The sequence below is a fragment of the Sarcophilus harrisii genome, chromosome 4, assembly GCF_902635505.1.
Source record: "Sarcophilus harrisii chromosome 4, mSarHar1.11, whole genome shotgun sequence".
Classification (NCBI taxonomy): Eukaryota; Metazoa; Chordata; class Mammalia; order Dasyuromorphia; family Dasyuridae; genus Sarcophilus; species Sarcophilus harrisii.
In genome coordinates, this window is record NC_045429.1 from 124,417,826 (window position 1) to 124,433,133 (window position 15,308).

A 15,308-nucleotide genomic window follows, 5' to 3' on the forward strand; every position below is an offset into this window, starting at 1 on the left:
ATATAACTCTGTTGTGCTATTATCCCACGTCAGAAAATGCAGAAGTGGAAGAAGAGGATAGCATTAGACATGTTCAGCATGAGCAAAGAAAACCAGAACTGGGCAGTAAGAACACTCTAATTTGATGCTCACCACTCTATTCATTGTGCCACCTAGATAGCTGTGTATGTGTATCCATATAAACATATATGCACATATATAGAAGGAGACTTTCTACTCTGTTCATATTTATTCTTCAAGACAGTACACATATCATATATATATGTGTACATAACTCTCCCACACCCACACATATAAAAATAAAAGTGAATGAATGATCTGTTAAGGAAAGGAGCTTTTTGTGATAGCAAAGAATTGGAAATAAAGTAGAGGCCCATCAATTAGATATTGACTAAACAAATTATAATACATTAATGTATTAGAATATTACTGTGTTGAAAGAAATGATGAATGTGGTGAATACAGAGAAATCTGGAAAATCTATATGAACTGCTACAGGGTAAAGTAAATAGAACCAAGAAAATAATATGCATAATAATTTCAAAAATGTAAATGGAAAGGACAACTCAGAAAACCAAAGGTAACTTTTAAAATCACAAAGAGCAAGCATGGCTTGAAAAAAGAGATAAAGAAAGCACTACTTTATAGATGTACAAGGTCTGTGAGTGTTGCTCATTTTGAGATGTGCTGGAACCAATTTTTGCATTGTTATATTGCCTATTTTTTAGTAGCTATTGGAGGTAGAAATTGGGTTCTCTGATTTTCTCCTTAAGTTCTATATCATATCATCATAAACTGTGAATGGGAATCTTCTCACATATCAACTAGCAATAATATTAATAAATTTAAAAAAGATATTTAACAAAAATAATAACTCAAGAGAACCTGAGTTCAAATCTGGTCTCAGACACTTAATATTTCCTACCTGTGTGACCCTGGTAAGTTACTTAACTCCAATTGCCTCAGAAAAAAAGGGGCAGCTAGTTGGTGTAGTGGATAGAGCACCAGCCCTGAAGTCAGGAGGACTTGAGTTTAAATTTGGCCTCAATCACTTATCTTTTTCAGATACTTATTAGCTGGGTAAAATACTTTACATCCTTTTTCACAATGATTCTCTAAGGTAGGTATTATTATTATATTCATAACCTTATTTTCTCATCCATAAAATGAATATAATAATAATACCTACCTTAGAGAATCATTGTGAAAAAGGGTGTAAAGTATTTGCAATTCTTAAATGACAAATCAAATGCCTGTCATTGTCACTATTATTATTATTATTATTATACCACAGCTGTTCCTGGAAGATTTAATGATTAAAATCCTACATTCTAAAGGAGCTTTCCCCAACTATTCTTAAATCTAGTCACTTCTCCTAATTATTTCCTATTTATTTTATATATAATTTGTATATTTATTTGTTTACTTGTTGTCTCCCTCGTTAGACTAGATTTCTTGAGGGCAGGGACTGTCATTTGCCTCTTTTTGTTATCCTGGCACTTAGTACAGTGCTTAGATCAAAGAAGGCAATCAGTAAATGCTTGTTGATTGGCTGACCTTGTACTAAGAGAGGATTCATTTGGTGAGAGAGGAGTCATTGGAAAGAGCAATGTTAGTGACCGAGATATTTGGCTGATGATTAATGGGTAGGTAAAGCAAAGGATACTTCAATTTTTTATTCCTGACCAGGTCCCAGATTTGGGTCTTACTCTCTCCAGTCTCAGTCATTTACATTTACAATCTTGAACTAATCTTCAACTCTTCATTCTCACTCCATTGAGTTGATGAGTAATAGCTATCATATTCCTACAATATCTGTCTCACATATGCCATTCTTTCCACCAATATGAACATCACCCTCATTCAGACCCTCTTTACCTCTTTTCTGGACTAACACTGCTATTGTTCAGTCATTTCAGTTGTGTCTAACTCTTTATGACCCTTTTTGAAATTTTCTTGGCAAAGATACTGAAGTGCTTTGATATTTCCTTCTTCAGTTCATTTTACAGAGGGGGAAACTGAGTTAGGCAGGGTTAAATGACTTTCCCAGGGTCACAGAGCTAGTAAGTGTAAGTGGCTAAGGCCAGATTTGAACTTACGTTCTTCTGATTCTAGTACTGATACTTTATCCACCATGCTACCCAGCTTCCCCAGCACCTCCATTCTTAAACTTACTTTATATTAATTTCCTGTATCTTCTAACTATCTGTAAACATGGCATATCTTTCCTCTCACCCCAGCAGAATGTAAACTCTCTGATAACAGAAACTTACTTTGTATCTGCATCACCAGCACTTAGCACAATATTTTGTACAAAGAAGGTATTTAATAAATACTTGTGGACTAATTACAGAAAAGCATCCATAAGACATTCATTTTTTTAAAAAGTGAATTAATACAGAAATATAAAACAAAGTTTGTTATTAGAGGTTGAAATAGATCTAAATCATCTGGAACTCTTAAATGCTACCAAACTTTGCACTTAAAGTTAGGGCACAATATCCTTTGGAAGATGATTTTATCACCATCACCATTATCTCATTTCTTCTTCCTCTTTATTTTTCTTCTATCTTACTCTTTTTTCTCTTCCTTTCCCTCCTTTTTCCTTCTTTTCCTCTTTCTCTTTCCCCTTTCCCTTATTTTCTTCTTTCTCTTCTTCCCTAATTCTTTTCTTTCTTCTTCATCTCCTTTTTCTCCTACTCCTATTCTCATTTGTCCTCCTCTTCCCTCCTCTTCTCTCCTCTTCTTCACTATAATGTTATCTTGAAGTAGGCAGCTTCATTCATTTTTTTTAATACTGAGAAGGGAATACCATTAAAAAGGAAATGAGCTTTCTTGGCTCATAGTAAAGTTTCATAGTAAATATTTTGTATCTTTAAGATAAGTGTCTGTGAAATAATGGAACCAGTGTAATTGGAACAGTGGATCTCCACCCATTTGAAAGCTTTATTTAGTTTTGGACTGAATGTTAAGTTTTATTCTTCTGAAGAATAATTTATCTAGATTTGTATTCATATACATCGTCAAGTTTTTGCCTTTTGGCCAAGGACTGTACAATAAAAGAGCTTGTCTTGTGGGTTTGCAATGGCTTCATCTTTCAATTTGATTTTTGGAATCCCACTCTTCAAAAATGCTTTCAAGACTCACAAAGAAAAGAAAGTGTGTATTTTTTTTTCATGGAGTGGGCCACTAAATAGTCGATCATTTTTGGAAAAAAATTTTTTTTGCTTATGATGTGGTCTTAAAGAGGTTTTGTTCATTTTCCAAAAGAACTAGAGCATAGAGTTCTTGGATTTATGTTATGCTTTTGAGGAATATAGGTCATCTGAGTGGAGATCTGGGGGCTGCCTAGAGCTAGAGAGGCTAGCTAACTTTAGTTTTTAAAAATTTTTCATTTTTCTCCATAACTTTTGAAAATGATTTGATGCTTTTATTCCACTCCTTGTCACTCTATTCTTTAGGCCTTGAACTCTCACATTTTGATGTCAGAAAGTTCATGCATTGGCTACTTTACATCTGATGTATTTTCATAAAACTTAAAAACATTAAGTACAATTTTGGATGGAATGAGATTTGTTGGGACTAGAATAAAACTAAACTAAGACTTTAGACATATTTCTATGTTTCTAGATTGGGAACAAGAATGGCATTAAACATTTTTCTCCCCTAAAATTTTTCATATTTTTGAGAAATGAGTCCAATAAATTGTTGCTTGATACTACACAACATGACTAGTAAGTTCAAGGACCTCAAACCCAGTTGGATGCAATTGATCCTTTTCTCAAAAGCATTCAGTGGTCTGTTATTATCTACCAAATACAATTCAAGCTCTTTGTGACTTTCTATCTTCTGCTTCCACCTCTCTCTAACTTCATGGTACTGTCTTTGCTTCTTAGTCATTCTCTTATAAGCATCTTATCATCCAAACAGCAAAATGGATGCTTCTATGCCTTTAATAATACTATTTCCTCTTCTTGTAATGTCCTCTTTATTTACTGCTCCAAATTCTATTTACCCTTCTAGTTGTAACTTGAAATGTTACTTTCTACTTTTAAGAATCCTATAATTTCTTCTATTGGATAATTATCTCAATTTAACAAATATTAAAATATTTAACAAATTTTAAAAATATAAGCAAAATGCTATGTTGGGCATTAGGGATTCAAAACCCTACATGAAACGTCTTCTCCTATAAGGAACTGCATTCTATTGGGGGAATACTGTAAGAGAAGTATGGATATTGATCTGAACATAGAGAAGAATGAGTTAGGAGTAACAGGGTCAAAATCCAGACCATGAGGGCTAGAAAAACTTGAGCAGAGATAAAATGCTTTCAGATGAAAAAATTAAGAAAAGCTAGAAAGAAGAGATACTATATAAACTGAAACTTGAGTAAATATAATGACCAAAATGTAGAATGAAAAGGCAATCAATATCTTTCTAGCAGGAGAGATAGTCTATTCAAATGCATGGGAATGGAAGATGGGATATTGAATCTTGGGAACAGTTGGAAGTTCAATTTGTTCTTGTTCAATTATTTTAAGTCATATCCAACTCTTTGTAATCTCATTTGAGGTTTTTTTTTTTAAATAAATATATTGAATAGATTTGCCATTTCCTTCTCCAGCTCAATTTACAGATGGATAACTGAGGCAAACAGAATTAAGTGACTTGCCTAGAGTAACACAGTTAGTAAAGTGTCCAAGGCTAGATTTGAATTCAGGCCTTCCTGACTCCAGGCCTGGCTCAATACTCTATCCATCTAGTTTCTTGCTGGAAAGCTAGGTAGGAATCAAATTATGGAGATCCTTTAATACTGGAGGCAAAATGGAAAAGTGGATAGGGTTTTGGACACGGAGTCTAGAAGACCTGGGTCCAAATCTTCAGACATTTAACAGAGTAAATCACTTAACTTCTTTCAGCCTCAGTTTCCTCATTTGCAAATGAGGATAATAATAGCATTTATTTCACATGATTGTTATGGAATCAAATGAATTAATAGATGTAAAGTTCTTTGCAAACCTTAACCTGTTACATAAATGCTAGCTATCATGCTAGATTGGTTTTGACTTAAGTATTTTGTATTTTGTTATATTGACAATATAAAAGCACTGAAGATTTTTGAGCAGAAAAGTGATAGAGTCAGAATGATACCTATTTTTGATTCCTATGTAAAGTTCAAGATGAAAAAGGTTTTGATTTCTATGTAAAGTTCAAGATGAAAAAGGAATAGATGAAAAGGTGTCAGTCAAGAGGCTAGTATGATGTTTAGTTACAGGTGATAAAATCTTGAAATGGGCGGCAAAAGTGAGAGAAAAGAGATGGAAATAAATTCAAGAGATTTATGGAGACAAAAAGTTTAAGACAAATCAGTGGATTAAGGAATGATAAAGGATGTGTTAAAATGTGACTGAGTTTGCAAACCTGGAATCCTTGAAACGTGGTGGTATTCTCTAAAAACACAGGAAAGTGGGAGATGGGATGGGTCCAGTTAGTAAATGGATAATTCAGTTTTGAAGAGGTTGAAACTGAAGGGTTGGTAGAACATTCATTTGGAAGTATTCTGAAGGCAATTACACATATGGAATTGTAACTCAGGATGGAGATTAGAGATGGAGATCTAGGACTCACGTGCATAGAGTTAATCATTGAATCTACTTGAATGACTGAGAGCAGATCACCAGGAGAGAAAACATGGAAAAAGAAAAGACCTAGTGCAAAGCCTTGAGGCATGCTCAAGTTTAAGGGACAGGAGAAGGATGATGAACCAGTGTAAGCAGCTTGGTAGGAGGAGAATCAATGGAAACAAAATATCCAGGAGAAAGAAAATAATATGGTCAACAATGTCAAGTGGTCAAGATTGAAGAGATTTGAGATAAGGTCATGAGATTTAGTGATTACTGGCAGCCTTGGGTCTATGTGAGAGATTATTAGTAATTTTTTTTCCTTAATAAGTTTTTATTTATGTTGCTTTTTACATCATCATAGTTTTCCCTATATCTCTGTCTCCCTCCTAGAGAACATCTCTTATAACAAGTACTATTTTTAAATATAAAAAGAGGAGGAAAAAAATCAGCATAGCCAATCAATAAAACTGAAGAATCCAAAAACATAAGTAATGTTCAGAAATTGTGGATTTCCCACATCCATGAAGGAATAAATTTAAAGTGTTCTCATCTTCTATCAAGTTTTTTTTTTGATCCTTATAATTTTGCTACATTTACTTTTGACTTTTTTTGTATGTTGTTCTTTCCATTTATATTGTTGTCATTTATATATTATTTAATTGGCTCTGTTTCATTTGATGTCAATTCATATAGATCTTTCCAGGCTTCCTATGTTCTTCATATTAATAATTTTTATAGCACAAATATTTCATTATCTACATGTACCATGATTTGTTTAGCTATTTTCTAATTGATAGACATTTTGTTTCTTATTTGCTATCATAAAAAGTTCTGCTATAAATATTTTGTAATGTGCAAAGATTTTTTTCTTATCAATGATTTCCTCGAGTTATAAGCCAGTAATGGAAATCTATCTGTCAAAAAGTGTGATAGACACTTTTAGTCACTTTGTTTTCTTTTTTTTCAATTATTTTTCAATATGACTCTTTACAATTTATAGCTCCATCCACAATGCTTTGATGTGCCTATTGTCCCATCTCCAATATTAACTATTTTAATTTTGGGGTAATTTGTCAATTTGCAGGATATGAGATAAATCTTCAAAACAGCCTTGATTTGCATTTCTCTTATTACAAATGATTTGAAGCATTATTTCATGTGGACAGGAATAATTTACATTTCTTATGTTGAAAACTGTTCATATCTTTTGACTATCTATTGAGAAATGGTTATTAGTCTTAATATAGTCTCTATATCTATTATTAGTTTATATTATCTTTGATAGCAAGTTCTTAACAGGGAATTATGATGCACAGATTGCCCCCTCCCCCCCAACACACACTTTTAACCACTTCCCTCATATTGGATGTGCTACTTTTCTATGCAGAAAATTTTTAATTTCATGTAATGTAAGTTATTTATGTTATCTTTTATAATTGCCTCTATCCCTTTTTTTTTTTTAAAGAATATATCTCTTCAGGAACCAAGATGGCAGAGACAATCTACATTTCTCTCTGACCTTCTCTACAACCCTCACTAACTATGAAATCCAGTCTCTGAATTAGCTATAGACCTGCAGAACCCACAAATATTGGGAGTGCAACAAATTATCAGCAGAAGATAATTTCAAAGATCACCAGAAAAGGTCTGTTTCAATTGGAAACAGGAGGGAGACAGCTAGTGCAAGCATCTGCCAGTACAGATAGCTCAAGAGTCCCAAGGTAGTGCAGTCTCTGGGGCTGGTGTAGACTCCCCATGGTGAAGAATCTACTGGGAGGAAACAAACCAGAAAAGGTCTGTTTCAATCAGAAACTAGAGAGAGGCAGCGAAGCTGAATACAAACTCCAGTGCAGATAGCACAGAGTCCTAAGATGGTGTGGACTCCAGAGGGCAGTACAGACTCTATGTGGCAGAGAAATTAAGGGGAGGAATCTGCAGGAATCTACAGCAGTGTTTGGCCACTCGGCTTGGTTGCAAGTCAGTAAACCAGCAGAGAAGTTATAAAACATCCAACACAAACACAAAAGATCAATAGTGAATCCCGAAATGCCAGAATCTCACAGGCCATGCTCACCCAGCATTGGTAGTGAATCACCACTGACCCACCCTAAAGGCAGACCTTATTTAAAAAAAAAAATGAGTTAAAAAAGTAAAGAGGACTTTGACAATAGACAACTTCTGTGGTGAAAGAGAAGAACAGATTTCAAACCCTGAGGAGACTAAGGGCAGATCATCTCCAGCTAAAGCCCCAAAAGGTGCTATAATCTGGTCCCCATGACACAAGGCTCTCCTAGAATAAATTAAAAAGGATCTTAAAAGACAGCTAGAAGAAAAAATGGGGAAAAGAAATGAAAAATTTGCAAGAGGGTTCAGAAAAGGCAACTCAGAAACTATCTGAAGAAAATTCACTATAAAATAGACTTAGTGAAATGGAAAAAGTGTATAACTCATTAAAAGATAAATTTGATAAAATGGAAAAAGAAAGCAACTCCCATAAAAACAGAATTTGTGAAATAGAAAAAGAAAATAACTCCTTAAAAAACAGAATTTGTGAAACAAAAAGAAAAATTCCATAGAACAAAACAACTCATTTTAAAATTCAATTGAACAAATACAAAAAAAAGTAAAAAAAAAAAAAAAGAGTAAATAAAGAAAATAATTCACTAAAATTCAGATTTGAACAAATGGAAATGAATGACTCAACGAGACAACAAGAATCAGTCAAACAAAACCAAAAAAATGAAAAAATAGAAAAAAAATTTAAAATACCTAATTGAGAAAACACCCTACATGGAAAATAGTTCTAGGAGAGACAATCTAAGGATTATTGGACTCCCTGAAATACATGATGAAAAAAAGAGCCTCGACATTATCTTTCAGGAAATTATCAAAGAGAACTGCCCAGATATCATAGAATCAGAAGGTAAAAAGACCATTGAAAGAATTCACCAAATGCCTCCTGAAAGAGACGCCAAAATTAAAATCCCAAGGAATATTGTGGCTAAATTTGAGAACTATTGTACCAAAGAAAAAAATAGTACAAGCAGCCAAGAAAAAACAATTCAAATACTGAGAAATTAAATAATGATTACTCAAGACCTAGCAGCTTCCACTTTAAAGAATTAAAGGGCCTAGAATCTGAGATGATAAAGGCAACAGATCTTGGAATACAGCCAAGAATAAATTACCCTGCTAAATTGAGCATTTTCTTTCAGGGAAGAAGATGGATATTCAATGAAACTAGTGAATTCCATTTATTATTGATGAAAAGACCAGAGCTAAACAAAAAAAAAAATTGACCTCCAAATATAGAACTCAAGAGAAGCATAAAAAGTAAAAAAAATAAAACTCTTGAGAACTGTATTTCTGTTATGGGTATACATTGAGAGTACATGTATAATCTGATTTTACTGTTACAATATAAAAAAGAAACTAGAGATGGAAAGGGGATTGTAACAGAAAAAAAAGGGGAAAGTGGAGGTAAAATGAGGGAAATTACATCTCAGGAAGAGACAAAGAAAACATATTATATTTGAGGGAAAGAAAGGAGGATGATGAATAGTGTGTGAATCTTACTCATCAGATTTGGCGCAAAGAAAGAATATTAGATATATTTGGTTTCACTGAGAAACATCTCTCATAGAAAAGAAGGAGGGGAAAGGGGAAGAAGGGAAGGGATAGGCTAAATAGAAGGGAAAAGAGAAATAGTAGAGGAAAGATATAAGAAAGAGGGAGGGTCTCTAAAGGGGGAGGACTGCTTGAGGCAAGTAGTTCTCATAAGTAAAATATTGGGGAGGAGGGAAAGGAGAACAAGAAAGAGAAAAGTATAATTTGGGGTTAATAAGATGGCAGGACATACAGAATTAGTAGTTTTAACTATAAATGTGAATGGGGTGAACTCTCCCATAAAGCAAAGGCAGATAGCAGACTGGATTAAAAACCAGAATCTGACAACATGTTGTTTACAAGAAACACATTTAAAGCAGAGCGATACATATGGAGTAAAGGTAAAAGGCTGGAGGAGAATCTACTATACTTCAGGTAAAGGAAAAAAAGCAACAGTAGCCATTCTGATCTCAGATCAAGCAAAAGCAAAAATTGATCTAATTAAAAGAGATAAGAAAGGAAATTATATCTTGCTAAAGGGTACTGTAGATAATGAAGCAATATCAATATTAAATATATATGCACCAAGTGGTATAGCATCTGAATTCCTAAAGGAGAACTTAAGAGAGTTTCAAGAAGAAATAAACAGCTGAACTATAATAGTGGGAGATCTCAACCTTGCTCTCTCAGAACTAGATAAATTAAACCACAAAATAAAAAGAAAGAAGTTAAAGAGGTAAATAGAATACTAGAAAAATTAGATGTGATAGATTTTGGAGAAAACTGAATGGAGACAGAAAGGAGTACACTTTCTTCTCTGCAGTTCATGGAACTTGTACAAAAATTGACCATATATTAGGACATAAAGACCTGAAAATCAAATGCAGAAAGGCAGAAATAATAAATGCATTTTTTCAGAACATGATGCAATAAAAATTACATTCAATAGAAGTCCAGATGAAAATAGACAAAAAGAAATTGGAAACTATATAATCTCATCCTAAAGAATGAATGGTGAAACAGGAAATCATAGACACAATTAATAATTTCATCCAAGAGAATGAGAATAATGAGATAACAATACCAAAATTTGTGGGATACACCAAAGCGGTTATGAGGGGAAATTTTATATCTCTATTTGCTTACTTGCATAAAATAGAGAAAAAGAAGATCAATAAATTGAGTTTGCAACTAAAAACAATAGAAAAAGGACAAATTAACCCCCCCAATCAAATACTAAACTTGAAATTCTAAAAATAAAAGGAGAGATCAATCAAATTGAAACTAAAAAAAACTATTGAATTAATAAATAAAACTGAGTTGGTTTTATGAAAAAAATAGATAAACCTTTAGTTAATTTGATTAGAAAAATGAAAGAGAAAAGGGAGAACTATCCACTAATGAAGAAGAAACTAGAACAATTATCAGGAGTTACTTTGCCCAACTTTATGCCAATAAATTTGACAACCTAAGTGAGATAGAGGAATACCTACAAAAATATTTATTGCCCAGATTAACAGAAGAGAAAATAAATTACTTAAGTAGTTCCATTTTAGAAAAAAAAAATAGAACAAACTATTAATCAACTCCCTAAGAAAAAATCCTCAGGACCAAATGGATTTACATGTGAATTCTACCAAACATTTAAAGAACAATTAACTCCAATACTACATAAACTTTTTGAAAAAATAAGGAATGAAGGACTCCTACCAAATTCCTCTTATGACATAGACATGGTACTGATACCTAAACCAGTAGGAAAAAACAGAGAAAGAAAATTATAGACCAATCTCCCCAATGAATATTGATGCAAAAATCTTAAATAAAAAATTAGCAAAGAGATTACATATAATCACCCCCAGGATAATATACTACAACCAAGTAGGATTTATACCAGGGCTGGTTCAATATTAGGAAAACTATTAGCATAATTGACTATATCAATAACCAAATTAACAAAAAAAAAATCATCTCAATAAATGCAGAAAAAGCATTTGATAAAATCCAACACCCATTTCTATTAAAAACACTAGAGAATATAGGAATAATAGGATTTTTTTCCTCAAAATAGTCAATAGCATTTATTTGAAGCAATCAGCAAGCATCATATGTAATGGGGTTAAATTGGAACTATTCCTAATAAAATCAGGGGTGAAACAAGGATGCTCACTATTACCATTTCTATTCAATATTGTATTAGAAATGTTAGCTTTGGCAAGAAGAGAAGAAAAAGAGATTAAAGGAATGAGTAAGTAATGAGGAAATCAAATTATCACTCTTTGCAGATGATAGGATGGTATACTTACAGCAACCTAGAGAATTAACTAAAAAGCTCTTAGAAATAATCCGCAACTTTAGCAAAGTTGCAAGATACAAAATAAATCCACATAAATCATTAGTATTCTTATGCATCACTAACAAAATCCAACAGCAAGAAAGACAAAGAGAAATTCCATTTAAAATAGCTGTTGGTAATATAAAATATTTGGGACTTTATCTGCTAAGGGAAAGTCAGGAACTATATAAGCAAAACTATAAAACACTTTCCACACAAATAAAGTCAGAAAAATATCAAGCGCTCACGGATTGGTTGAGTGAATATAATAAAGATGACAATACTACCTAAACTAACCTATTTATTTAGTGCTATACCAATCAAACTACCATGAAATTATTTTACCGAACTAGAAAAAATAACAATAAAATTCATATGGAGAACAAAAGGTCAAGAATTTCAAAGGAATTAATGAAGAGAAAAGCAAATGAAGGTGGCCTAGCTATACCATATCTAAAACTATATTATAAAACAGCAGTCATCAAAACCTATTTGGAACTGGCTAAGAAATAGAGAAGTTGATCAATGGAATAGGTTAGGTTCATAGAACAAAATAGCCAGTGAATATAACAATCTAATATTTGACAAACCCAAAGGCCCAGCTTTTGGGATATGAATTCATTATTTGACAAAAAGTACTGGGAAAATTGGAAAGTACTATGGCAGAAAGTAAGCATAGACCCACACCTAACACTGTATACTAAGATAAGGTTGAAATGGGTTCATAATCTCAACATAAAGAATTATATTATAAACAAATTAGAAGAACAGTTTACTTCTCATGATCTTTAATATTAAGTTATAGATCCATTTTAAATGTTCTGTGAAAAATTGTATAAGGAATTTAATCCAAAATTTTACCATACAACTTTCCAGTTTTACCAGCCATATTTTTTATCAACAAGGTAATTCTTTTACAAGTATTAGGATTCTTACAAAGTGATAAGTCAATTGTCTAATTTTAGCACCATGCTTAGCAGTTCAGAGTTCACACCTTTCACATCTTTGAGAGTTCACACATTAGTTCACACATTAGCGTTCGAGATTCACAAGTTAGGATTCAGTATGAGATTCACAAGTTCAGTGGAGAAGATTCACAAATCACAGCTCCCACAATCCCACTCTTGGAGGAGGAGTCAATCTTTGAGTTCACATCTTTAAGAGATCATATATAAGAAGCTCTTGGAGCCTCATCCAGGAGTCAGTGGAGGAGATTGAGAGAGCTAAAATTCATTTGGGAGATTCAGAGCCAGGATTCAGAGAGAGCTGCAGTCTGAAGCTGGCAGAGGCAAAGGACTAGCAATAAGAGCTCTCAGAACCAAAGGAAACTAACCAGGCTATTTTGGAAGAAACAATAAAGGATCTGAACTTTTAACAGCTGGCTGCATTTGAGGTGATTATTACTTTGAACTGAAATTAAGGCTGCCTCCAGAAGCCCCCCAGGAAACCTGCTTCCAGAGAATGATTATATTTTAGAAAAGAAGAACATTACATATAGATAATTTATATTTTTTCCTTTATTGGACACTTGATTATTGAGTCCCGTTGTTTTTGATTCTTCCTTGTGTAGTCTGTTTTATAGATCTAGTTCTCTATTTTTTTTTACCAGTGCCAGATGATTTTGATGATTACTGCTGTAATCCCAGACTGAGGTCTGGGATTGCTATTTCTCTTTTATCACTATCTATTTTTATTATTTCCCTTGACATTATAGATCTTTTGTTTTTTTCTAAATGAATTTTATTATTATTTTATCAAGTTCTATAAAGTATTTCCTTGGTAACTTGATTGGTATAGTACAATATATAATTTGACTTTGGTAGTATTATAATTTTGATTATATTAGAATGACCCAGTTATAAGTGTATTCCTCATCTTTTTATTCATTGGTAACTTGAGTTACATTAGTAAATAGCAAGATCTGAGGCTAGATGGGATCAAGAATACACAAATACAGGGTTTGGCCTTGGAAAAAAAGCTCTTTTTTCTTCTCTCTCTCTCCCTCTCCCTCTCCTTCTCTCTCTTTTTCTCCCTCTTCCTCTCCCTCTCCTGTTGTCCCTCTCCTTTTCCTTCTCCTTCTCCCTTTCCCTCTCCCTCTCCTTCCTTCTCCCTTCCCCTCTCTCTCTCTCTCTCTCTCTCTCTCTCTCTCTCTCTCTCTCTCTCCTCCCTTTTAAGCAATTTTTGAAGCAAAGAAGGAGATATTTTGAATTATGAAGCTTCTAGAAGACAATCTTAATTTTCTCTGTAAAGTAAGAGGCAATGTCATATATTGAGAAAAAGTGTTTTCAAACTCATTGGAGACAGGGAGGAAAGAAGAGAAATTTTAGAACAGCCTTGTGTGGGTTATAGGATGGGAATTAAGATAAAGAGTCAGTCACAGAAAGAAGGGAAGGGAAGGGAAGGGAAGGGAGTTGAGGAAATTATACTCCAATATATTTTTTTCTATTCTTTTCCTCCCAAATTTTTCTAGAGCACTTTGTCCAGGTTTCCCCTTTAGCCCTATTACTACTTTCCTTATACTTCTCTGCATTTCATATCTCCTCTGAGAGATGGTAATGACTTTGAAGTAAAGACTAGGTTATTTTTCATTTTTGTATTCCTGCGCATACAGTATTAGGGATATAGAATATACTTAATATCTGTTGTATTGTATAGTATTGATTTAGTTTAAAGAAGTAAAGGTGATGTGAAGTTATTTGGGTTATGTAAATTTTCAGTCAAATACCCCATTTGTTATTTTACTATAACTTGACTTCTAGTTTTTCTCCAAAGTTTATTCCTTTGTTCTATATGCTATTCTGGGCCTACTGATCTTGCTTTATTTATATGACTTTATATAAATGTTTCCATTTTTTATTTAATATTTTAATAGTGTCATAGTCTTCCATTATGTTAATATACCATAACATGTTAAGTCATTCTCCATGAACTCAACAGGCTATTTCTAGAGTGGTTTGTTGTAAATGCTATTGAAAATAAAGCAGCTGGAAATATTTTTGTTTAGATAGACCCTTTTAAAATGCTATTTTTAAAATAACAGAGTCACAAATTCAAATGGGATGATCAATTTGTGATTCTGCCTATTTCTTATCTTTAAAAAAATCTGAATCTATGATATTAATAGCGTAGGCAGCTACTCTTGAGGAACCCATTTCAAGCAATATACCAGATCAGTCTCTTCTTTGTGACTTAAGAGTCCTTGTACCTGGGGTACTAAGTGACTTGTGCAGGGTCATGCAACCACAATGTGTTAGAGATAGGAATTGAAGCCTGTTATTTCTTATTCTAAAGTTTGCCTTCCATTAAATTATGTTTCATTGCCCCTTATTTTTATTGTCATGGTATTGGAACAGTCTGTAATCTGACCAATAGTCTATTAGAATGTCTATTTCCCTACAATCCTGCCAACATGGAATTCTTTCTTTTCACTATTTTATAAGTAGATTTCATTACTTGCATGTGGATTGAATATTTATTGTATACATAGTACTCTATTAGTCACTGAAGGGGATATAGAAGAAATGTAAGTCATGGTCCCTTCTTTTAGGAGTCTGAAACCTACATAGAGAGATGAGATAATTACACAGAAGACAACTAAATAACAGTGCATAGAACTGAGTACTTTGTATCTCAATGATTTTTACTTTTTAGTTCCCTTAATTTCCAAATTGTGTCATTCTCCTCATTATTAACCAGTCTTCACTGAAAAACTTGGCATCCACAATATAAGGCATTCTCAG